The sequence below is a fragment of the Nymphaea colorata genome, chromosome 2 (genome assembly GCF_008831285.2).
Source record: "Nymphaea colorata isolate Beijing-Zhang1983 chromosome 2, ASM883128v2, whole genome shotgun sequence".
NCBI classification, from domain to species: domain Eukaryota; kingdom Viridiplantae; phylum Streptophyta; class Magnoliopsida; order Nymphaeales; family Nymphaeaceae; genus Nymphaea; species Nymphaea colorata.
The window spans coordinates 22,662,010-22,689,526 of NC_045139.1; the positions used below are offsets into that span (position 1 = coordinate 22,662,010).

The 27,517-nt window shown below is 36.1% G+C and overlaps 1 long non-coding RNA gene across 1 annotated transcript; it reads right to left on the bottom strand.

The window, feature by feature from the left end:
- Positions 1-2,228: 2,228 nt before the first annotated feature.
- On the bottom strand, positions 2,229-3,903 carry LOC116248550 (uncharacterized). Its single transcript, XR_004171035.2, has 3 exons — positions 3,249-3,903; positions 3,034-3,158; positions 2,229-2,954 (listed from the first exon to the last, which is right to left on the bottom strand). It is a non-coding gene; the product is annotated as an uncharacterized LOC116248550 (long non-coding RNA).
- Positions 3,904-27,517: the final 23,614 nt, after the last annotated feature.

The window sequence follows — 27,517 nt, forward strand, 5'->3', positions numbered from 1 at the left end:
AGAAAGAGAGGTCTGGATAATGCACAAGATCCTTAACTGAACTACTAGTTGATGCTCGTGCTGTTCAGTGCATTAAATTTTTGTGATGAGTGGAAGAACATTCACGAAGTAAACAACGTGCAAGAATGGAGTTGGCTTCGTAAATGCTCTCCTAGAGCTGACTGGTTCATATTCATTGAATCGAGGGAAGGCTGCCGACTATTGACCGCCTAAAGGGATGTGTCTACTCTATTGCAATATATGTTTTTTGTGTAAGAAATCATAGGAGAATGCTGATCACATCCTGTTCTCAAGCAATGGTGCTGTAAAGTATGGTAATTAATATTAGGTAAGTTCAGGAGGAGGAGAATTCTCCACTCATCTTTCGTTAGAAAACTGAAGATCCAGTTTGCTTGTCGGATATAATATGGATGGACTGTGAAGTGTTGCAAAGTGACATTTCACTTGCTGAAATGGGCTCTTTGGAATGCCAAAAACATATCTATGTTGGGTGTGGCCTCAAATAATCTGAGGGTTGAAGCTAATATCATAGGGCGCCAATGTGAGGATTACTACAGGTTCCTGTGCAGAAGCAATTCCTTGGCGTCTGAAGAGTGCAAGGTTTGTTTGAGGTTGGGTTGCATTCCCAGCGGAATCAGAGGATGGAGCTATGGTTCAAATTGTATCTATGCGCAGTAAAACTATGAGGAAAGCAGTTTTTGGGATTAAAATGAGTCACGATTTTAAATTCATCTCACCAGTGAGGGATATCGACAAAAAATTGCAGATGCCTAGAAAGTCACCTGCTGGAGGAGATCTTATTATAGTTCAAGTCATACCAAGTGTTGAGGTGGAAGTTCCATTCGATCCACAGAGAATGGATGAATTGGCTGCTTGTGAAGAGGACTCTGGTGGTTTGGCTCTGCGAGGGCACTCCTCTCCAACTACTTTATACTTGGAGAGACTCATGTTCTATCGCCAAGGGTGGGTGTTAATGTCCATTGGGGCTAATCCAAATACGTGCATTTACGTCTTTCAACAACCATGCGTAGACAATCAATCACACCCATAAGTTGACCCATGATACCGGTGTCCTCCATATGGCAACCTTTGACACCCACATGCATTGGGTTGGTGCATATAACCTGTTTGGTTTTTAGTTGCCAGTGAACTTGTCATGGCTCACCGTAAAGGGCAACTACATGAATAACATGTTCGATAAAGAAATGTATCATTAGTGGTGACGCAAGAAAGTTTTGATTAAGGGACCCTTGAGTCACAAACTCAGGTGTCATACGGGAAACACAGTCTCGTGTCATTTTTAAGTCTATCACAATATAATTTTAAATTTTTCTCAGGAAACTTTTGATGGCCTGAGCCCATTTATCTCCATTACTGTGTATCATGCTTTTCCACTGCTACGTATAGGTATTTTATAAAAGCTTGCAAGTGATAATATTTAAAAGCATAATCTATATTCCTTTTTCTTGCATGTAAAGATCTAATGAAATACAATTTTGGAAATACACATAAAGATTTGAACACAAAGAGCAGACCATTTCTTTAGGGAAATTTGCGTGTCATGGGAAGAGAAGACGGGAGAGCGTTTAAGGCCCAGTTCAGTAAGAGGTTGAGGCAGGAGAAAGACACTCTCCCGGCCTTCCCCTAACATATAAACTGCAGAGCTTCCTTCGGCATCATTAATTGAAACAAAAAGAATTACAAAATACGGTCTACTTAATAGGAGAATAATAACAAAGCGGTCTCACCCTTCAACTTCTATAGTTAAATACATCATACTTTCCATGTTATGCTGTTAACATTGAAGCCTTGTTCTCATGTTTTATCACAACTGCCTTTTATTTAAAAAAATAAAAGAATTGACTTTTATTAAAAAAACATTAAAATAATTAGTTAAAATATAAATTGTTTTTTCACATAAGAATTATTTACAAAATAAAATTAAAAACTAAGGACCACCTTAACCAGCGGCTCACTGGTAGCGGTTGACCCTTACTGGCCCTCTCAACGGTTCTAAAATAAATGAAAAACATTAAAAGAATGGGCATTGTTTGATGTTGAACCTTCCAGTATAATTCTAAAAGAATTGCCTTTTATTAAAAACATTAAATTAATAAGTTGAAATACAAAATTGCCCCTTAAAAAATATTTTATATAGAAACAAATGTTAGAAAACTCACTGGCAAGGGTTGATGAAACCGGTGGGTCGGTAATCGCCATCAACCGAGCTCACTAGGCTTCTCAAATTTTCAGAAGAATTTAAGAAAAATGGAAAAGAAAAGTGCTGGTTGTCGTTGCTCCTCTCAATGGCATCGGCCATGCATCAGCTCATTCCAAGAAGTCAGGGGCAAAGACAACACCCTTTGAGGGTCGGTCTTGCAGCGGCAAAAATAAGCACGTCGTCGGCCGATCCTACTCCAAGTTCTAGGAGGTTTCTTGCTGCTCAGTGGTATGGGACTTAAAAATATTAATTACAGCAATGGTTTTCCCAGTCGGACAGTCACCCTGGCGCCAATAAGTACGTCAAATTTAACAAGAGAGGCTTCCCCAACCCAGCTTCACCTACTACAATCGACTAAGGGTGTGAAGAGGCTTAATACAAGCGTAAGCGATTACAAAACACTCATCACTCATCATACATTCATCCATTCATTTCACTCTGTCATGCAATCCTGATTCATAGCAAACCACACTGAACCCTAGGAAGGCTTTATAACCCGGGAATCGTGTCCTTAGCCCACGGCCTTAGTGGGATCTCAGCCGGTTGTGTGTCAAGGAGACGGGCTCAAAGCAAGTACACCCGACCTCGATTCTATAGGGTGAACCGATCCTCACCTCCCGAGGCCTCGCTCGGGAACTCCATGTGCACACCAGAGGAGAAAGCCGGTGGAAGTATTCCACAACCTTAGAATTCAGCTTCTCACGATCACGGGCAGCATGTCTGAACCTCTCCACTAAAGCAAAGTACAGAGTAATCAAGCTCTAATCAAAATGAACAGCAAGGAAGAGAAGTGGATCTAATCACCCGATTACCGTTTAATCCCAACTTGAATCAAGATGGTGTTGGGGGATGCAATCACCGATATTGCCCAGCGGACGCCTTCTCTCTCGGGCAGCAACTCTACGTACAGTCGTAGTTGATGCCTCACCCTCCTTTGCTGGATTATAAGATATACAGACGAAAACCAACAAATATCAAAGATCAGAAATCAATAAGGTATTAACTTCAAGATAGGGAAAGTCGTCACCGTGAGACCGTATGAACCCCTGTCTTTTGTAGAGAATGGGGGAGGCAATCGTCGGATATGCCAACAGACATTGTGGCTTCCCGCAAGGTTAAGCACCTTAAATTTCCGGTCAACTATCTCTGGCAGCACCCTCTTCTCCTTTACATGTCCTCTCCCACAACCTCCAAACCAGCCATGGCAAATGATTGTCCGGTTGAAACAAGCAAGGGTCAACAGCGATCAAAGTCCAAACCACAAGAAAAATAAAGTTGAGTCAAGTATTGCACTTCACCAGAAACACGAGTGAATCCCAAGGAAGTGACGTCAATTGGAGGAGGCTGACGTTGGAAGCACCAACGTGTGCATGTCTTCCATTTTCCGGTGACGGAGCTCCTTCCGGCAAGGTATGTTAGTCAGATTTTGGCGGATGAATGGTCTTTCTCTGGTGTGCCTCCAAGGGTTGACGAGTTCCTCCAAGGTAGCAGCTAGGATCTGAGTTGTCCTCCATCCTTGTGCTTAGTTCTCCTTCCAAAATTAGCGGATGGATCTTCTTCGAAGTAATTGACCAAGTCTCCTTCCGATTAGGGTTGGAGTGATTGACGGTTTCCTTACTTGCAGATGTTCAGGTTGTCCAAGGATACCTTCCAAAATTGCGCATGTCCTCCACTTGCCAAAATTGTCGCCTGGTGAGAGGGGTGAAGCATCCACATGTAGAGAGGGGACCCCCACCAAGGAAACGTGGAAATCTCTCCTTCCTTAGTTGAATTCGTCTAGGTTCAATGAACCTAGAATGCGCCAGCCACTTCCCAAAATCGTAGGAGACGACAAAGGAAAGTGGACCTTGTTTTTGGACGTGCTAGCTGCCCCACATCACATGGCACCTCCACGTTACTCCACTTGGTACCTTCCTCAACTGCCCACATCTAGGTTCAGTGAACCTAGAGGGTGTGAAGATCACTTTCCCAAAGGATTAGGAGCGGTTAAAGAAAGTGTGCCCTTTCCTTTTTGAACGTGGGGCACTTGGCGCGCGCCCTTCGCTTGATTTGAAAACCGTCTCAAAATAGTCACCAGCTGGATGATGCCTTCCTCCTCGGCCTGCCACGTGTCCTCCCACAATCCTTGGCACAATCAGCTTCCCAAAACCATCGAAGAAGCTTTTGAAAGGTACTTGACTTGGTGCCAACTCTCAAAACCCTAAATGGCTAGGGTTTCCCCTCATTTGGCGGCGCTAGGGATTGAAATTGTTCCTTGGACCGAAATACCCTCACATATAATCAAATTCAAGATGTAAAATTATTCTCTAGCAAAGGTACTTCTGGAAGAGTGCACCTAATTCCCGAAATGATCAGAATTGGTCGGAATAGACGCCGGCGGTGAGGATTTGCGACCAGGGTTCCGACAAAGATGTTTGGCGAAGGCCAGGGAGTTTCTGCAGGTGATTCTACCGTCAAACAGAGTCCGATTGCCACCAAGTTTGAATATGTTGTAGAGGAGATCGAGACGAATCCAACAGTACTGAGCACATCCTCTGACCCCCGGCAGATCACCGGTAACTGCCCTCTGATCAGGTTGTTCTGCCGCGGCTTCCTGCAGGAACTGCGAGCTTTTCCTTGTTTCACGCCACACAATATATGGACTCAGATCTTCATGTTAAGGCATGAAACTTCAGCATCTAACCGTGCGAAACCAGGGAAGAATCGGGTGTTAGACTGCTGCCCTTGACAGTCGAATGCGCCCCACTCCTTCTCAATCACACGACGTCTAGTTTGTCAATCTAACTAAATACCATTCAGATTTATCTTAATTAGACGAAGCTTCCTTCGAATGAAAAGGGAAATCCGCTCGTTGATATCATAGATCGGATGGAAACCGAAGCCTCTACCACTAAGTATCAGAAGAAGGGAATACTTAGCTCGATGGTAGTTGCTTCACCGGTGGTCGATGGTGAAGATGATTGGCTGCCAGAGCCATGGGCACGTCGTCTTCTCCACACTCCTTATAGACCAGCCGCCTCTAAACCCCTTCATGTTCAAGGGTAATTCACGGCTGCCTACCCAAGGATCTTGGTTAGGGATGATCGGTGTTGAACTCCTCCATTAATGGCTACTGGCAGCCATTCTTCTAGAGAAACTCCACAATATTCTCACGCCTATGGTGAGTGTTAATGTGTCGTGCTTCTAAGGAAGCCATGCCCTAGGGTCCAAACTCTCCACGCAAAGAGGAAAGAGAAAACTCAACTTTGATTGTGCCAGAATGAATACACTGTCTCCGTTTTTAGCTTTTATGGTATAGCTAAAACCGGTTCAAACAAAGTCTCAAGATGAGATGTAGACAAAACCAAATCAAACTAAGAAACCGGTACAAAAACAAATATTATTTTTCAAAGCAAATAACAAAGTCAAAATCAAAGTTTGGATTTGGGCCGAAGCCCTCACACACCCAAGTTGGCCTGAGCTCCTCGGTCTTGATCTGAAAGTGGGCTCATGCCCATCTTGCCTAGGTTGCCCTAGGCTGCTCAAAGTCAACTCCTCTCCATGCCGAGCCCACCATCTTCATCATCTAGGCGTGGTGTGCATAGGTCTTCCTCCCGTCTCGCGCTCTTAACCTCCCCGAGGTTTACAACGCGTCTTAGACTTCCATCCCGGATGATAGCCTCCCTAAGAATCTTCGTCTCTGCCCGCTGCTGCCATAGTCGACCCTAGAGAATTAGCCTCCCTAGGCTCCTTGGCACCTCCCGTAGCCGCTCCCGCAGACGACTCCTTAGCCTCCCTACGATTCTCCTTCTTTTTAATAAATTTCTCTCTCTCTCTAAATATATATATATATATATAGTAATATATATAGGAAAAAACATAGAAAAAACTGTTGCTAAAAAAGAAACAGTGCCTACTTGTTTTAAATCACCACTAATATGTGCGGTTTTAAGCATTTGTAGGCATGGTTTCTTACCATAGTTACACGTTTGTAGTGACGGTTTTTTTTTCTTTGTAGCAACGATTTTTGCCATTCCTAAAAACGTAATTTCCTGCTGTGGTACCCTTATATTAACTAAGAAAAAACTTATTTGTGTTGCTTGAATAATACAAACATTCAGGTACATTTTTTATTATTGTGAAATATAAAGTGTATTATGATTGATAACCACATGAGTTTAAGTTAAAGAGTTATAATGGCTACTAATGCACTTACAAACCTTATGCTTAGTAGAGTATACATGGCTTTTCTGTTCCAAATGACAATTATTGGCAACAACTCTTACCTTTGCCAATAAGGTATATTTTAATAACCTTGGCAACGGCGCCAACCTTAATGGCTAGCCAATGGCTGCTCTTGCCTTTTGTGGCTTAGTGGTAGTTTTTGCCATCACTATAGCCTTTTATTTTTTAGAAAATAAAATTAATATTGTTTATAAATAAGCATATTTTTTTTCTTCTTTTTGCAGAAAAGCTATACTGCAAAAGAAGGCTAAAATGCACTAATGATAACATTAAAAAATTATTGTGTAAGCATGTATGGTGCTACAGTATAACTAAAACAACTTAAAGGGCTAGAGAACCTCCCGGTAGGCTTGTGGCTGTAAGAACTTCCAAGAAGACTGAATAATTTCAAAAATAGAAGCAAGGCTTTTCTCAATTATCTTCTCATTAGCTTCGAAAATGTAAGGCTGCTTTATTAGAAATTCTTAAAGAATGGGAAGTAACGATTTACAAGGCAAATGGAAAAGTGATGTGAACATGGTAACACGAACCAGTTCAGTAAAAAGAGTAATTCCTAATCTCAAATACAAATCTTTGAGGAGGCTATTGAATATAAGTGAAGCTTACATAAAAAAAGTAAAACTTATAAATATGCATCAAGAGAAAGTGGTTACATAGAATTGTTGAAGATAACCAATCTGTTTAATTCATCAACGACAGAAGATTCGCATTCACACAAACTAGACTTTGCCATCATATATATGATGGGATTGAAAGCCAGGTAGGTGATTATGGCATCATACTTCTAGTATTGCGGATGCAAATGGTTTGAATATTCTTTTGGAATTTTGTTTTCTTTTGACTATACTCGATGTGATTCTATGAACTTTCATGTATTTATTTTATCTGAAATCCTAACTGTTCGTATCATTATTTGGAAACTAGTTGATATTGTTCCCATATTCATGAAAACTCTAGCCGTTGTGCAGAATTTCTTAACATTCCTTAGTTCATGCTAAAGTGTAGAGGTTTTGTATTTTTTTTTTTTACCTCTTCCGTATATTGTGTACTATTTTGTTAAGCAATTGAATGTTGTCCCAACCACCATGGATGTAGGTCACAATAGACCGAAACCACGTAAAAAATTGTCTCCTTTTCTCATGTTTTTTTTTAGACAAAAATTATCATGGTATTAAAGCTCGCATCTTGCTACTATAGGAGCTTATTCAAGTGGTTCTCTCTTAAACGTTTACCATGGAGCGGAAAGGTGAAGATAGGCCCAACAATGAATCTCCAACCTTCATTCAAACAAGCGATGGCTGTACTCACAAAATAGTCCTTCATGAACGGTAACCTTAATATGAAATCACCAATGCCTTACGTGATGGATTCAACTATAAACCTTTGTCAAAAGCAGACACTCAATTCCTAAGTGGAAAATCGAAGTTGGGATGTATTGATAGTAGCATTAGTATACATGTTTTGGATGACCTTAAGTATAAAGAATGGAGATCCACAGATGACACGGTGGCATCATGGCTAATAAACCCCATGGAGCCAAAAATCTATGCTAGCTTTCAATTTCTAGCCAAAAATCTATGCTAGCTTTCAATTTCTAGCCAAAAATCTATGCTAGCTTTCAATTTCTTGAAACTGCCAAGGGGATTTGGACCTCAGCCAAGGAATACTACAGCTTGCAACTTACCATTGCCCGTATGTATCCATTGTCTCAGAGAAAGGGAGTTTTAAAAGGGGAAGATGCCTATAAGTGAATATTTGGGGACATTCAAAGGAATATGGGATGAGATGGATATTCATGCTCCATTAACAACTGATTCGAACAAAGTTAAAATCAAAAGAGAGAACAAGAACGAATTTTTGAGGTTTTGGTTGGTCTCGAAAATTTTTATGAACAAATTAGAAGGCAGATTTTAATGGGTAATAAGCTCTCCTCCCTTAGCTTGTGTTGCTCTCTCCTAATGCGTGAAGAATCTACAAGAAGAGCAATGGGAACTTTTGGTGATCACAACCTTGAGTCTAATACCGATGAGAAAGTGGCATTTACTTCCACTAGTGGTATTGTCAGCACCTACGGAGGAGAAAAAATAAAAAAAACAGGCTTGAAGATAATAAAAAATAGAAATGCATGCATTCCAAGAAGAGCGGGCATTCTAGAGGCTCCTGGTGGTTTCTTATTGGTACACCTGAAAGAAGTCTCAGCTACCATGTCAAAGGAACTAACCAAGGGTTGGACAAGCAAGAAAAGGGTCCAGCTAATATGCAAGCTGATCAGGCCACTTCATCCGGTTACGTTGGAAAGGCTGGTTGAGATGATCAAAGATTTACAAATTCAAAAATCTGCTGGGCCCTCCATCAACATGGCTGAAAACACTCAAGGTAACTCTGTTGCTTCTTATTTTCCTGCTTCTGGTCATGGCAATCTATGGATTGTTGACTCAAGCACCACTGATCATATGGCAAATTAGTCTATAAACATAGTTCAAAATATTATACATAAAGCCTGTGCCCCAGTGGCTATTGCCAATAGTGCTCTACTACCGGTTACTAGTTACGGTAGTCTAGATTTTTTTAATGAGGGTTGTACTGCTGTGTTGATTAAGTAAACAGTTTGAGTTTATAAGTTTAGTACAAGAATAATAAAGCCTCGGCCCTATTGGCTCTCTCTCTCTCAAATATGCAGAAAAGTGTTTCAGGTTGTTCGTCTGCTTTAAAAGCAAAAGCTACATATCTCCTCTCTATCTCTCTCCATGTCTTTCTTATATGTCGTGTTTAGATTCTGTTCATTTATTTTTCTTGGTTTCCCTCTACTAGCAAAAATCGATTGTGCCACACAATGATGTGGAAATCTCCCCTTTCCTGAATTACGTTTGAGCTTCAAAAACAATCCAAACTAGGGCTGCACACAAGCCCAGTCGAGCCCAAACTTGGCCAGCTCGAGCTCGACTCGACTATACAAAGTTGAGATCTAACTCGACTCGTTTAACCTATTTAACTCGTTTAGCGTTAACTTGTTAACCCATTTAACTCCTTTAGCATTAACTCGTTTAGGCATTAACTCATTTAGTGTTAACTCGACAATAATGAGTCCAATTCTTGACAACCTGAGTGGGAGTTGTTGCCATTTTTTGAAGATTTTTTTGAACCACATAACCAGAATCACCTCAATCAAGTAAATGTTTTATGTTTTGGTAAAAGCCAACTGAAGGCTACCTTTCATGCCTTCTTTTGGTTAAAGGTCTTTTAGTTTTAGATGAATGGGAAATCTTATTACCAAACATAAAACACCCATTTTAAGTGGGTAAGAAGGTACCGAGGTTGTAAGAAACAGAAAACAATGAAAGAAATAGAACAGAAGATGGACTTGGGTATAGTAAGGAAGGAAACATAGAAGAAAAAGATAGAGTGCATTGCAGCCTTTCAGCAACTATTACATAGTTCAGATGTGTCGCAGCTATTATTGGTCTCTGTTATACCTGGTGAGGTGAAATTTTACCCATTAATGTTTATCCAAATAAATCTCAGGAAGTAAACAAAAAAATATCGAGCTAAAAAAAAAGAAAAAGAGATTTGTCTACCTGATAGGAGGTTATGACAAGGTAATATGACAGCATAGTGTCTGACTGACCTAAGTCACACATATATATACATGAAAAAATATGTGTTTGAACACATGCTCACACATGCATGAGTGCATGGAGAACATAAATAGACAAGCAAAGGATAATATAAGCACATCGAGGTCATAGAGTCTGATTTATTGTTAAGAACCAAGTGCAGCCCTACAAAAGGGAAAACTTTTCAACAGTAATTCTCCCACAATAGAAATGTTAATACATGAAAGGAGCAAGTGAAATATAGCAATAGAAGTGAATCGATTAAGAAAAAAACATTTAATAAGATAATACTGGATCTTGGCAGTACATAGGTAGCAAAGGTTTTATAACCATCTATCTCCTTTACAAGTTAATGCAATATTTGCTTACAAATATGACAATTTACGCTATAAGGTAAAAGTTCTTAAAAATAACAATCCAAGAATGTTACCAGAAAATAGTAAGTTGGCACTATAAGGTTACATATCACGGTGGAGAATGCAAGAAAAAACCAGCAGAGAAACGGGGAAAAGCATAAAAACAATAGACTTGTTATGTACAGCTCATGGTTATCTGTTTGATAATTTGCCTCAGCTCAAGAAACATATACTGTTGAATATTGTCACAAAGTAGCTTTGTCATTCAAAGACATGCTAGAAAACTTTACAGTGCACTGGAAGAATATGACTTTAGCATTCTAAGACATGCACACATGCCTAAGCATGCAGAAAATACATGAAATCAAAGGAGACTTATGTTCAAGCATGTAACCTATTCCATCCCTTAAACATACAAACAAAGAGAAGAGTCAACACACATTCATGAATTGTCAGTAAAACTACCTCACTTTCATGTAGACATGTGATGTAGTGCTCTAAACATAGAGGCAACTAAATCAACCTTCCCAATGAACATAATAGAGGATCAAGAATGGAAAATAAAATGGCTTCACACCCATGATATAGTACTTAAGTATAAACTAAAGAAAATTTTGATATAATACTTATTTATTTGAGTGGTTTTCCTTCAATGACTTCTTCACATTGACGACAGATTGATAGTCATAAACCAATTGCTAGAACTCATATAAGCAATGAAATGTTGTGATACACAAGTAATGTAACAAAAGAGGGGGGGAACTTAAAGAAACAAGGAAGGAGATAATACTGGCAATAGCTCTAAAAGATTAATAATTTCTGTGTAAACATATCACTGATAAGTCAATTGTTGCATATAGAAAATTCATAGGAGAAAGAAAAAAAAAACATTCTCTTTGCTTCAAAAAAACTCATGTGAATCTCCTTCGAAATCTCTAACAAAAGAACCTAACACAGTTGACATAAAAATGCTAGCATAAAAAAATAAAAATGTTAGCAATAAAAATGATTAAGGGTGTTCAAAAAAGATACAACTAATAATGTTGTCATCAAGATAAAATCAAGCATCAAAGAACAAAACTTAAGACTTATAAAAATACCTGGTATCTTGTTAGTTGCTACAATACCAAAAACTAAGAGAATGGGAATTATGCAGCCTCTGTAAACAACATAAACCACAATAACAATGAAAAAACATGAAATTCTTTAAAAAAAAGTCTAACAATAGTAAAAGTTTAAAGCTTACTGTATAATATGTTTGAATTGATGTTGAATCATGTTATCTCATCTTCAGCAGTGTCCTACAAGAAAACTAACAATAATTGACCAATAAACAACTACTATAATTTATTGGGTTATATTGTGATAAAATAACATGATAAACTTTGTTATACACCAGTGCAATATTCATTGGTTTTCCATATAGTCTTATCCAATCACCTGCACAAATTCATTCTTCTACCGTCTTTGGACTCAATAAACTTCTGCATTCATCCACAATTCGACCTCTAGTACAAAAAGCAGTTGTGGCGTCACATTTGAGCAATCTGTCTTCTAAATACATACCAAGCTCGGCCTTGGGAGCTTGGAAATGAACATTGTATGCCTTACTTAAAATGCTAAAAAATCTTACGCTATATCTATTGAAATTGCTACATGATGAGTCAGTTCCTCTCATAAAAGTAGTAGCATCACATTTAACATTTTATTTAAAACTTCTATTTTTCCAATATAACTGTTATAAAGCTCTTACAATGTATTCTTACTAATGCCATATGATCTTCCTTTTCTTTTATTTGATTAAAAGTCTTTGAAAAGATAAAGTCTGTTAAACTTAAGTTTATCCTTGGATATAGCATGGAAGCAACAGCCATCAATATATTGCAGTAGCTCCAATACCTATCAAACTTTTCATTCATTTTAATTGTCATTCTCTTCATAAAGCTACATCTATCACAGCTTCTTCCTGTAATAGTTCTTGAACCCCCCAAGTTTCTAGGAAAAATCGGTTTATTGTAGGATATTTGGACCCTGAGAAAAGCACAAAGATGTTATAAAATGCTTTAAGAAAAGTACATACTTTTTATATTCTCTTCCATTCATCTGCATTCAATAACCAAGTAAAATCAGCATCTTTCATATCATATCTATAAAAAACATGCTTATACATAAATGTAACCTCCAACATCAAATAAGTAGAATTTCATCGAGTTGCAACATCTAGTACCAACTTCATTTGACTACGAATTTCAAATTCATCTACTATAAGTTGGAAGTTGTGAAGTCTGATAGAGAGCATTTTATATATTTTACTCTCTCTAATCGTACCAAGTTCATCTCTAATAGCAGACAAACCATCTTTCGCCATCAGATTTAGAATATGTCCACAACAACAAACATGAAAAAATTTACTGCCTTGGTATAGATTTACACCACTTTTCTTCAAAAAAATTTTCAAAGTTCTTACAAGAACTTCATTAGAAGAAGCATTGTTGATTGTAATGGAGATGATTTTCTTTTTTATTTCTTATTATTAAAGATTTTTATCAATTACATTTGCTAGATTCTTTCTAGTATGAGGCGGTTCGACTTGGTCAAAACAAATTATATGTTTTTGAAGTGTCCAAGCATGATCTATGAAGTGAGCTATAGTGAAAATATACTCAATTTGTTGGTTAGACGTCTACATATCTGTTGCCAAGGCAATAGATGTAACACCTTTAAAATATTCCATCAACTTCCTTGTTTCTACCTCATATAATTTTGTGACATCTCTTTTTTTACTGTTGTCCTCAAAATGGGTAACCAATTTGAAAAAGTAAACTTCAGTAAAATCTAAATCAGCAATGCTCAACCACATTGAATATGCACTCATGACAAACTATCATCTTCGCCAATATGTTTCTTATTTTTTTGGAATCAAGTTTGGCACCCTTACTCATTGATTCCTTTGTAAGACCTAAAACTTCACGAATGTCAAATTCAAAGTATTTTGACTAATATTATAGGATGCGCAAGACACTTATGTATTCTCATCGATGATGTACTCTCTCATGTACTTATAACAAATGTTGCTTTGGAATACTTGCATCTACCCTTTTTCACACCACCCGTAGTTACTTCTTCAAAATCATTACAAACTAAAGAAGTTCTTGCCCTTTGTCTTTTCATACCACTTTTAGGCATTGCTTCATCAACTTTATCCATGTTTACATCATGATTCCCAATAGAATTCGAATAGGTAGGATCTACACTGCCATCAGCTATAGATCCTACCTATTGTTTGTTTGTCTTTACTTGTAGTATTTGTTTGTCTTTACTTGTAGTATTTTCTCTTGGTGATGACATTCTTCTTCTACACACAAACAGGAGTAAAACCAAACTCAAACTGTATAAGCAAAAGAATCATGACATCTAACATCTAGTTGCTGAATTAAGAAAATAAACATTTGTAAAAATAAGTCAAACTAACATATCAAATGCAAAATATTAAGAACATCATCTAAGTAGCAATATATATATATATATATATATGAATAACTATAAATGATATAATTAATTGTTCAAACTATCTAGCTCAATAGCAACTACCTTATAAAGCTCATGTAGGGAATGCTCCAAAAAGCATGTAGCACATTAACATTTCAAATGAAAGGAGAAGCCACTGTACTTAAAACTTTTGTAAATATGGCCATTGGTAGGAAAATAACAGGTTCATGATTGATATAGACAATAAATCATTATGGAAGTAGGCAGGAAGTCATATACCATGGAGAGGGCAAATTTGACAGGTTCATACATCTCAATTAATTCTTGAAAAAAAATGAAGATAAAGAGCAATTGCCATTGTTTTGTCTGCTTTTGTCCTCAAAGCGTGCATGTTGTGATTACATGCTTATGCAGTTCAAGTTTCAATGAAATGAAAAGAAGAAATTGTAAAGGTAATGGAAAAATAATCCGGTTCCAAATAAGCAGTGTTAATTTAACTAGCTCGCATGGCAAACATACCATGATAATACCAGCGATGTAGCTGATGTTGCAACAGTTTGATAGAGATGGATGATGGGATGCCGGTGGGAAGGTCACTGGTGGCCGGATGCTACTGTGCTGGTCAGCAGACCAACGGCGGCTTGCGGGGTGGTGATTTAGTGAAGACGGTCGAGTCGTCGACACCTGATGGAAGAGAGAGAGATAGCAGCCCAAACTTGAGATTAAGGCAGCCGACATTGCAATGGTCCGTGTTTGCATCTCAAAAATTTATTTTAGTCTTTGTAGTGCTTCAGAAAAAAGGGTTTCATTTTAAACTAAGAGAGAAAAGGGACTTGCCTGTTTGTATGATGTCTGAACGTTCCCAACACCTTTATTGGGGGTAACCCGACCAGGAACTAACCTCTTGCTTTGTACATTCTGATATTTCAAATGTTATTCTAGATCCTACATGCATGTGTGCTCAAGTCTAAATAAAATGTATTGAGCCAAATTTTGAAATGATTAAATATAGTTTAGTTTAAAAAAAAAAAAGTGGTGGTGCCCTCAGGTCTAGAACTATGGTCATAAGGGTCAACAAACCTTAATAATTAGTAACTTTAGAAACTTGAGATTAAATTGTTGGAATTGCCAAATAGCATAGAAAGCGTATTGTTTAAAAGATACACTTGTAAGATCATTTTAGTTCTTCAAATATTGTCACTAGAACTCAACTAAAAGATAACTTATATTTCAATATAGTTTTGAAAATTGAAGTTCTCAACTTATTTGAGGAAATATGATGAGGAACATACATGTAAATTACTTATTTCGCAAAATATAGCTTCAACTTGTCATGCTTTGTAAAAACAAGTTTTCTAAGTTTTGTTTGAAAATAAAATATCAAAATAGATGGACGAAGACCATAGTTCTTGTTCATCATAGGGCCAAAGAGAGAGATTTTTTAATATTGTAAATATCAAAATAATATGTTGAAAAGTCTGAAGATTTGATATTTGAAACAAGAAAATATTAAAATTTGTAAGGCATTTCCCTTGAATCTTAAGTAAGTTTCAAAGATTTTGCTTGAACTCAATTATCACTTCATTAGGATTTGATCTTATCTTATTTAAGCTTTTTAGAGATGTGCTTGTTAATATTCTTGATTACCAAAAGTGATTGTGTATGCATGATTACATAAATTTTATATACTTAACAAAAAAATAAATCATTTCTACCATAACATACATCTATGGAGCAATGGAAAAGAAAAATTTAATGAAAACTGGTAAAATTAAAATTTCATCTAGTGAGTCACTCAAAGGTATATTGAAAATATAGGTGGGCCAATGGAAAGTTCAAAGAATGATTGAGAAAAATATGAAAGATGGATTTGCAATTTGAAAAATCGAAAATGACATGCTCAATCCAAATTAATGTGTACATCAAGCGTGTTTGGGTGTTTTCTGTGTTGAATATATCACAACCTCAAAATGACAAAAATAAAAAAATAACTCATCCTAAATCCTCACATCATAATTCACATCCACATGCAATCAAGTCATCAAAATAGAGAATTAGATAGAGAAATGAAAAGATAGATATATGATGAGAAAGCAAGAATAGGTAGAGCAAAATTAAGAGAGAAAGAGGAAAATGAAAATAAATAGAGAGAAATAATAAACATAAAAGTGGGAGAGAAAAAGAGAGATATTTGAAAGAGAAAGAATTGAATGAGAGAGAAATGAGAAGAAGTAAAATAAAAAAGAGAAATAAAGATGAGAAATTAAAATGAGAGAAATATAAGTTAGAATGATAGAGGAAAGTTAAGAATGAGAGAAATAAACATTAAAATGAAAATGGGAGGAGTAAAGAATGAGAGAAAAAGAAGTTAAAATGAAAGAGAGAAAAGTTAAAACAAGTTTAAAATAGATAAATGAGTTAAAAGAAATGAAGAAGCTAGTTAAAATGATAAAAAGATTAGTTAAAAAGAAAGGGAAAATGATTTTGACGAAGATGTTTGTCTTGGACACGCTCTCCGAAAGCTTCAAGGAGAATCTTTAGCTCTAGAGAGACTCTAGACCTTTATCGCCTTGATATGAAGAAAATAGACAAGAAAATGGTGGAAAGAATAGTTATAAATGCTTTTTTTTTTTAAATATATTTGGTGTAGAGGCGACTCCTTAGCTCTTCCGGGCAAAGAGAACACCTTGATGGTAGCTTGAACGAGTTGGAGATGCTCCTCAAGAGTCCATCACAAGCTTCTCCAAAGTTTCCACTTGTTGGAAATGAAGTTTTGTTGTTGAACATTATGAGAGCCAAATAAGAAAAATTGAACAAGAAGAAGAAGAGGAAAAAGAAGAGAAGAAGAAATCTAGAAAATAAAATAGAGAATTCAGGCTTAAAAAGATGATGGATTTTTCCAATGTTAAATAAGAAAAATGAGGAGGTATTTATAGATGAAGAATGCTCAAATGCATTGCAGAATTTTTCTAAAATAAAATTCGCAATTAGTTAGTCATTATTGGCTTAAAATAGCTTAAAAATACTAAGAGGGTCAAATCTGTTCAAAAATATTTTGACTAGTGGGTTGACCACGTCAGGGGCCACCTTGCCCACCCAAGGCTTGCCCAGCTAGACCTGGCCCACTTGCAGGCCTAGACAGGCCGAGCTGAACAACCACAGGCCTGAATAGGCCTGTTTTGGTGGGTTGACCACGTCGAGGGGCAGCTTGCCCACCCAAGGCTTGCCCAACCAAGACCTAGCCCACTTGTAGACCTAGACAGGCCGAGCTGAACAGCCACAAGCCTATTCTGGCTGGCAGCAGGCCTAGCCTAGCAGGGGTAGGCCTGGGGGCCATGTCTGGCCGCACAAGGGTGTGGCCAGGAACGTACCCTACTGCGCCAGGCAGGCCAGCCATACCTGGCCGGCCAGCGCCGAGCTTGGATTTGCCACACCAAGCTTGGTCAGGCTGCCACGTCAGTTGTGGGCCCCACAAAGGGTATTTTGGTATTCTTTGAGAAAAAGTAAAGTTGGTTTTTGAAATGAAAGGATATTTCGAGAAAACCGAGGGCATTTTGAGAAATTCAATGATATTTTCATAAAATCAAGGGTATTTTGGAAATCTTGAATTAGAAATTATTGGTATTTGGACTGCAAGTGGGCCAGGTCTAGCTATTGTCTAGATATTTGGACTGTGAATGATCCTTGACTTGTATTTGGATCTGAATATGGATCTAGCTCTTCGATTTGGAGCTGGATCAAAAGCTCAGAACGGATCAAAAATAATATATTTGGATTTGAATCTTGAATTTTGATCTAAAACTCATATTTAGTTCTGAATCTCAGATTTAGATCTGGATTGAGGAAAAAACATGGAGTTGGATCCAGATCAAGAATTTGGATCCAAACAAGGATCTAGACTTTGGATCTTGGGTTCAAATCGGGTTTGAATTGATATGAAGGTACAAATTGCGATCAAATGAGCCCATAATTGAGATTTCGATTAGGGTCTAGTACTAAAGTTTTGTTGTGGATCCAGTTTTAGAATTTGGATTTGGATGTGAATCCATTTTGTATGTGGTTTGAATCTAGGGATCTTTGGATCCAAGACTAGTATTTAGATCTAGATTTGGATCTAGGGCTCTATTTTGGATCTAGGGCTGATCTTTGAATCTAGATTTGTATCTTGGGCTGGGCTTTGGATCAAGATTTGGATCGTGAGATTTGTTTTAGGCTTCTATATGAGTTTTTGAACTGGATACCAGTTTAAATTATAGAATAACTTTAAGTTGAGATTGAGCTATGTGTCCAAAGTCAGAAATAGATCCAAATAAGTCTCAAATAACATTGGTAGTCAAATAAAGAAAATTGTCCATAATTTAGAGAAATTGAAGTGTTTGAAGCTTAAAATCCTTGAAGGTTGATGTAAAGTTATCTTGAAATGTTTGACAAAGGGTAAATATAGAATCTTGAAAAATATGTGGTGATTATAGATGCCCCTCTTTGCTACTAAGTCGTGTAATTCATGCTTAATGGCAAAGATAAGCACCCCAAATTTTGATCAATGAAAATTTTGGCTAAAAATTAAAATGTAGGAAGCGCATTTGAGGCTGAACCCCTTACTCGAATAGTTTGTTTGAGCTTATGTTGCAGGTTTAACCCCCATATCTGCACGGGTTTGCCAAAATTGAATTCAGGTTTAACTCCTTTGAATGGATTGCCTTGGCTTGCGTTTCAGGTTTAACCCCTTACCTACATAGATTGCTTTTTTGTTCATAATTTCATGTTTTACCCCTTGCCTAACTAGGTTGCTCGATAACAAGGGGCAATGCCAGGAAAGAACCCTCATCACCTCAAATACATTTATTGAAGTTAGGAATCAGACCCTATCATTGATTGTGACAAGAAGACTTCTTGTCACTGAATGCTAGATTTTGAACTTGCTTAGTAAAATTCCCCAACCTAGCGCTTGGGTTGACCTTGCTTTGAAAAGCCCTTGGTCAAATGGCCAAGCTGCGCTTGCTCCATAAGATTCCCTTGAATAATGACATGGTTGAGCTAACTTTATAATGCGTTAAACCTAGCAGCCAAGTTGCACTTGATCAAATCTTTGATTTAGCAACTGAGTTGATTTGATAGGGATATGACCTTTTTCTTGATGAAAATGATAATTTGAATGATTTGTTAGAATAAATCTTGTGAATATGTATATATATATATGTGTGTGTGTGTGTGTGTGTGTGTCACAAAAGCAATTTAGCTAATGCTTCAAAATATTCATAATTAAAAATGATGTCTCAGTGTTAGCCCATGACTGGTAAGAGATAGAATTTGATTCAAAAATGAATGCACCAATATACTGAGAAAAAGCTAGATGGTTGATGTCTTGCGTTGAGTCTCAGGTGAAGAAAATAATGGAAATTACCCCAATAAGAAGAAAGTGTGGACAAATTTATATAGAAAAAAATAATATATTTTTCACTAATAGGAAAATGAGCGTGCAAGGTAATATCATGTGCATGGACTTAGGTATAAAATAATTTTTGATTTGTCATTAGTGGCAAGAAATTGGGACAATGGCTTGTAGGAAAGAAACTTATTATAAAAAATGATCGGTAGATATTGATCCTCATAGCGAGATATCAAGTTGATGACATTTTAAAGATAATATAGGAAAACAAAGAAAAGTATGAGCAATCTATCACTTGTGAAGAATCTTGACTTTGAAAAGATTAAAGCTGAGGCAGAGTAGAATGTACATAACAAATACATGATGTTTGATTCAATAAGACATAGACTGAATATGAGTGAATGAATAAGTTAAAATCTTGTGTCCAACGATTGAAAGCACAATATCGCAAAGGTTGGTAATCAACTTGGAATAAATGATGACGCAATAAAATCATGGAAGTAGTAAAATGGAAAGAAAACGCACTATGGGTATTGAAGCTAGAAAATTATATGGCTAAACATAAAGATTGATAAAAAGAATGCATGACCTGAGTTAAGCAAAGTTTGTAGTTGAACCAACAGATGGGTATCATGTTCAAGAATAGAAGGTTGGATAAATGAATAAATGAGGGATTGACAAGATATGATAAAATGTAGATTTTGAAGCAATTCTAAACAAATTGGACTTGTCAATTGATAGAACATGAAGATCAAAGTCACTTAGGTAGTAGTGTTAAAGCATGGGTTTATGACGTGATCATGTTGAAGAGTACATAGAGATTATCAAAGAAGACATTGACTTAAATGAGGAATATGGAATGTGAAATGATTTAATTGATCAATGACTGTATGGAAGACACACATGCATTCATCATACAATAATACATTTATCATGCATATATTTTGAAAAGGAACATGTGGCTCTAAATGAGTTTGGTTTGAACGATTGTTTCATATGAGATATGTCAATATGCCTTAACCAAGAGGCTTAATACGCGCATAGACTCCTCCATTAGGAAATTAAAAGTTGGGTTTCTCATTTCTTCTTGGTCACCCATCAATATACTACAAATTACTACTCAAGGTACTAACGAGGGAGTTTTCCCACCTAAGGTGTAGTCTAGTTGTGAGACTTAGTCTTGTGCTACTACCTAAGATCGAGCCTAGTAACATGATGACTCAGACAAATATGTATAGGAAGCTCTAAAATATGAATAAACATGCAAGATTGATTGTTTCTAATGCAATGTTGGCCTAAGACAGTGATTAAAATAAAGAAAGCACATAATGTCTTCAATCAAGCCTTAAATTGAGGAGGATTGTATTCGACTTCTAAGTCTAAGTGAACATGATTAAGTATTATCAATTACTCCTAGATGCAAGAAAGCAAATAAAATAATCATCAAACCATGCTTAGAGATATATGTAATGGAATGCTAACTAGATTTAAGCCATGAAGATGAAGATAGGTGCATGTTAGTGTTGACATTAAAAATAACATTTGAAAATTTAAAATGTGCAATTAAAGAGGCAAGTTAGATGATGACGGGTCCCATCACAGCCGGCATCTATTTGCATCTCCAAAATTTATTTTGGTCTTTGGAGTGCATTAGAAAAATGAGGTTTTATTTTGAATGGAGAGAGAAAGGGACTCGCCCGTCGGTACGAGGTCTGGCCGTTCTCAATGCTTTTATTGGGGGTAGCCAGACTAAGAACAAGCCTCTTGCTTTACACATTCAGATATTTGAAATGTTATCTTAAATTCTACATGCATGTGTGCTCAAGTCTAAATAAAATATACTGAGACAATTTTTGAAATGATTAAATATGGTTTGGTTTTAGAAGAAAAGTAGTGGTGCCCTCATGTCTAGAACTATGATCTTAAGAGTTAACAAACCCTTAATAATTGGTAACTTCAGAAACTTGAGATTGAATTGTTAGAATAGCTAAATAGTATAGAAATGAATTGTTTAAAATGACACTTGTAAGATCATTTTAGTTCTTCAAATATTGTCACTAGAACTCAACTAAAAAATAACATACATTTTAATATAGTTTTGAAAATCGAAGTTTTCAACTTGTTTGAAGAAATATGATTAGGAACATACCTATAAATTACTTATTTTGCAAATATGGCTTCAACTTTTCATGTTTTACGAAAACAAGTTTTTCAAGTTTTGTTTGAAAATAACACATCAAAAAAGATGGACGATAACCATAGTTTTGTTCATCATGTGGCCAAAGAGAGAGATTTTGGAATATTACAAATATCAAAATAATATGTTGAAAAGTGTAAAGATCTGATATTTGAAACAAGAAAATATTATAATTTGTAGGGTGTTTTTATTGAATCTTAAGTAAGTTTCAAAGGTTTTGACTTAATTCGATTATCATCTCATTAAGGTTTTATTTTATCTTACTTAAGTTTCTTAGAGATGTGCTTGTTAGTATTCATAATTCCCAAAAGTAATTGTATATGGATGATTACATAAATTCTATATAGTTAATAAAAATATATATATCATTCCTACCATAACATACATTTATGGAGCAATGAAAACGAAAAATTTGATGAAAACTAGTAGAGTTAAGATTTCTTCTAGTAATCAAGGGTGTATTGAAAATATTAGTGGGCCAATGGAAGACTAGAACAATGATTGAGAAAAATATGAAAGATGGATTTGCAATTTAAAAAATAAAAAATGACATGCTCAATGCAAATTAACTTGCACATCAAACTTGTTTGGGTGTTTTCTGGGTTGGACATGTCCCAATCTAAAAACGATAAAAATAGAAAAATAACTCATCCAAAAAACTCACATCGTAATACACATCCACATACAATCAAGTCAACAAAATAGTGAATTAGATAGACAAATGAAAAGATAGATATACGATGAGAGAGCAAGAATAGGTAGAGAAAAATTAAAAGAGAGAAAGAGAAAAATCAAAATACATAAAGAAAAATAAAGATAAAAGAAGGAGAGAAAAAGAGATATATTTGAAAGCTAAAGAATTAAATGAGAGAGAAATGAGAAGAGGAATAAAATAAAAAAAGAGAAATAAAGATGAGAAATTAAAATGAGAAATATAAGTTAAAATGATAGAGGAAAGTTAAGAATAAGAGAAATAAACATTAAAATGAAAATGAGAAGAGTAAAGAATGAGAGAAAAAGAAGTTAAAATTAAAGAGAGAAAAGTTAAAATAAGTTTAAAAGTAATAAACGAGTTAAAAGAAATGAAGAAGCTAGTTAAAATGATAAAAAGATACGTTAGAAAGAGAAGGGAAATGACCTTGACAAAGATGCTTGCCTTGGTGTAGGCGTGACTCCTTAGCTCTTCTAGGAAAAGAGAATTCTTTGATGGTAGCTTGAACGGGTTGGAGATGCTCCTCAAAAGTCCATCACAATCTCCTCCTAGGTTTCCTCCTATTAGAAATGCAGGTTTGGAGTTGATCATTAGGAGAGCCAAACAAGAAGAAGAAGAGAAAGAAGAAAAGAAGAAGAAATTTAGAAGAGGAGATAGATAATTCAAAGGCTTGAAAAGATGATGGATTTCCCCAATTTTAAATGAGAGAAGACTGAAGGGCATTGTAATCTTTCTGTAAAATGAAATTAGCCATTAATTAGTCATTATTAGTTTAAAATAGCTTAAAAATACTAAGAGGGTCAAATCTATCCAAAAATATGTTGATTAGGTGAGTGGGCAGCTTACCCACCCAAGGCTCACCCAGCCTAGGCCTGGCCCACTGCAAGGCCTAGACACTGCAAGGCCTAGACAGGCCGAGCTGAACAGCCATAGGCCTATTTTGGCCTATAATGGCTGGCTGCAAGCCTAGCCAAACCAGCCAGGCCTGGCAAGGCTAGGGCCATGCCTAGCCAAGCGCCAGGCCAAGCCGGCCAGGGTCATGTGGGGCCAAGCTAAGCCGGCTAGGGCCGTGCAGGGCTAGCCCAAGATTTGCCCGGCTTGGCTAGTCTGCCATGTTGGCTATAGGCCCCACAAAAGATATTTTGGTGTTTTTTGAGAAAAAGTAAGGTTATTTTTTTAAACGAAATGATATTTCGAGAAAACCAATAGCATTTCACAAATTCAATGTTATTTTCAGAAGATCAAGGGGGTTTGACCGCACTAGAGGGCAGGTTGCGCACCCAAGACTCACCCAACCTAGGCATGGCCCATTGCCAGGCGAAGACAGGCTGAGCTGAACAGCCATAGGCCTATTCTGGCCTATGCAGGCTGGCCGCAGGCCTGGCAAGTAGGGATGTCAATGGATCGGATTCGGATCGGATATACCTTTTACCATATCTGATTTTTCAGAAATTCAGATATTCGGATTCGGATTTAGATTTGAATTCGGATAAAAAAAAGTTATACCATATCTGAATCCGACTTTAAAATCTATATCCGAATCCAATCCGAATCCGATTTTTAACTTATATTTGAATCCGATCCGAATCCGAATTTTAATTTATATCCGAATCTGATCCGAATTTTAAATTATATCTGAATCCGATCCGAATCCGACTTTTAAGTTATATCCGAAAAGTTATATCCGAATCCGAATTAAACTTTTAAGTTATATTCGAATCCATCAGAATCAGATTTATGACTTTTATAGCTCAGTTATCAAAAGTTGTGCCTTCAATAAAATCCAATTTCAAACCATGTGATTAGGAAGTCAGCTTTAGTGGCATTAGTTGGTATATGCAGATCAAAAGAAGAATTTGTCAACAAAGCTTTCTCTGATGCTACTGGCATTTCTATTATTCTGCCTCTCCTAGAAGACTCAAACTATGAATAACAAGAAATGGCCATTAACTGCTTCTGTGGTGAAGAAACAAAAAAAGTTAGCAGATTATCTGCACTTTGAGGATAGACAGGTGAATTTTTTAAGCTCACTCAAAGATGACAGCAGGACAGAACAACAGATAACAGTACTAGAAGCCTCATTTTTTTATATTCAAGCATGGAAATCACAACATCTAGCAGTGTTTCTTTATCTCAAAAGCATAATAGAAATGTCAAGTTCAAAGTGACATCTTCTGTCATCGTCTTCAAACTGTCAAACGAAAACAAGCCAGACAAAGTCAGTCCATGAATAAAGCAATTAATTGCAAAAGATAAATTATTTGAGTACAGAAAGCCCACAAGACATACAAATAGATTATGAACATTTGAAAAGAAGCAACCATGTTTGAAACACTAACAGGTTCCTTAATCGTTCAGTTGAAGGATTTAACATGCCTATTATAACATATCAGAATGCAGATTACCATACCTAATACAGACATAGACAAAACAAATATAGATTTTTGTTCGTGTGAATGGAATCCAAATACAATGTCTTTGACAGGAAAAAAAGCAACACACCTTAAGCTTAGCCATGTATGTGCCTCGTGCCATTACTCCTGACGGAGTCGTCTCTTTCTCTAGCATGTGAATGTAAGGCTCTTGCTGTGGAGCAAATGTACCCAACATGCATTTGCATTGATTAACTTACCATTTATATCAAAATTAAGAGAATTTCCTGTCATATAATCTATAAAGTATTTGCATACTAATTCATATGTGATCAGAGATAATAAAGTCATGGTATATCGAGGATATGTTCTGGCTATCATAATGCATATAAATGATCCAAACCACGGATTTTGAGTGTTAGAGGAAAAAAAGTTGACATTATAGAACGAAATCACAATAAGACAGCAATGAATTTGAAGGAATATGCTAAGGAAAAGCATTTGAAATGAACATGGAACTCCAGTCAGCAAATACAACATTTGCACTCAGCTTTAGTTTTGTAAGTTTTGTGGTGATCACTTGAATCTTACAATGCAAACTGAGATGATCCCAACTAATTTTTTCATCATCAAGTACAGTATACCTAAAACATGTATTACAAAAGAAAAGATAAAAAGCCGCTATACCTTGGATGCCTTTTTTCCAGATAGCATTTGAGTAGGACAATCCAGAGAAAATGTTATACTTAACCCTGAAAGTCAGCTTGAGGCGATAATTTGACTCTTCTTTGAGAGTAAAAAGGACATTGCTGTGGTTTCTCTCTATGGGCAGAGAGGTAGAAAATTCTGGACAGCAGTTAGACACGATTCCTTTGGTGAGTAATGTGACTTCTGGCTCTATCTGACCTGCAACACAGAAAAAATTTGGCCAAAAAATGCTACAAAGGTATATAGAAAAAATAAATGAAGCTTATTCGACAACTAACCGTATTCATTATCATCAATACGACAAAGTAGCTTTTCCTTCCATTTCCTTAAACTTTCATCTTCCTGACATGTACGGAATCTTTTGCTGCCTTTGTTTCTCTTAATCCCTCTGTCAAACCTTTTAATGGCACAGGTTGCAACCCAAATCCAAATCAAATAACACTAAGTGAGTAACAATTAGAAGCTAGTAATTTAAATGTGAACAAGTAAAAGAGGAAGAGGCCCAAAGAGGCAGGCCGTGCAGAGGTGAGTGGCGAGCCTGTGAGGATGAGGTCTTACGGTGAGTTTAAAAGAGAGAGAGAAAGAGAGACAAAGAGGGAGTGCATGAAAGAGAGGGTCAATGTTACATTTCTGATAACAGTGGTAGTTCGGAATCGACAGAGATCGATGACAGGGTCACGGGATGTCGGTGGGCTGTGGCTAGATACCGGATGCCGGACGGTGGAACTGTGGACCAGCCGGACGGTGGAGCTGTCGTGCTGGTGTGCGGCGCAACGGCGGTGAGCTGGTGACTGGTGAAGATGGTTGACAGAAGAGAGCAAGAGACAAAAATGAAAGAAACAAAACTCTGTAGTAGAGGAGGAACACCGATCACTAATTTTTTACCCTAAACCGGTTAATTGGTTTCAATAACGTGGTGTATCGGTTTTCAACATTTAATCGGTTTTATAATAACGAGTCTAGTTTCAAGAAAAATGAAACGGTAAAAAAAGGGAAGAAAACCCGTCCATGAATTTTTCAAGGCCCTCAAACGTGGCCTTAGGATTGCATTTAGGGGCAAAAACATTTAGGGTTGCATTTGAGCAAAAAAACTTTTAGAAACAAAGAAAACTGAATGGGTATTGAACTTTGATTGGTCTATTGAACAACTAGTATATTGAACTAGGTTGCTTTAAGGACGTTTTAAATTATTTTCACATATATTTTTGATAAATTCTCTTTTTTTAAATACTTGTTGAAAACAAATAGTATATTGAACTTTGATTGGTTTATTGGACAACTAGTATGTTTGACTTTCGTATTTTTTTCAAATTAACTATGCATATTGAACATTGATTGGTCTATTTTTAAATAATAACATATTTTAGTTGAGTAAATTATTATTTTGTGATGATTTCTGATTAAGAATTGTTAAATCAGATGACCCATATTATTTCTCATTTAAAAAGAGACATTATTTTTTTTTTTTCATTTGATTGAGTTAATTGAAATTGTTTGTGTTACATCCATAAAAGGAGTGTTCATTGATATGTCAAATAATTTATTATTCCTCTTACCTCGATCGGATAGTTGTTTTTTTACATAAAACTGTATAATTACTCCAATGATATATAAGATAGTTTATTAAATCTTACAATTTGTTGCTTTCCTACTAGTTAGAGGCTTTTGTTTTCAAGTTTGTGAATTATGTGTTACATATCGAATACTTAAGCCTTTTGAATGAATTATATGATTATACAAAGTAATTTACTTGATTGAGATGATTATACAAAGTAATTTACTTGATTGATTAAATAAGTAAATTGATAATTTGATAAATAAAACTTTTTTATAAGTTTAGCAGATTTTTCATAGTGAGATTATGCACAATGAAGATGCTTTCAACTTAAAATGAATATCATAATGCGTTTAAGATTTCTATTTATTATAAAACATATTTTTTTTAAGTTGGTTTTTTAAAAAAATATATTTTTTACCATCAACTTTTTTTTCATAGGTGAAGTACATGCCAATAATTTTTTTAAACTTGCTATTTTTTAAATATATAATATAGCTATTCTTGTAACCAATTTGACATTACGAATTTACGGTCCTTTAAAAAAATTGTAGCTTTAAAAGTGTTTTTTTCATATTTTTTAAAATTCTCATTTTATTGAATTTCTTCGTTAAAGTTTTCTTTATTATTTCAATTAAGTAAATATATTATTTACGATATCATGCTTAATTGATGCCTTA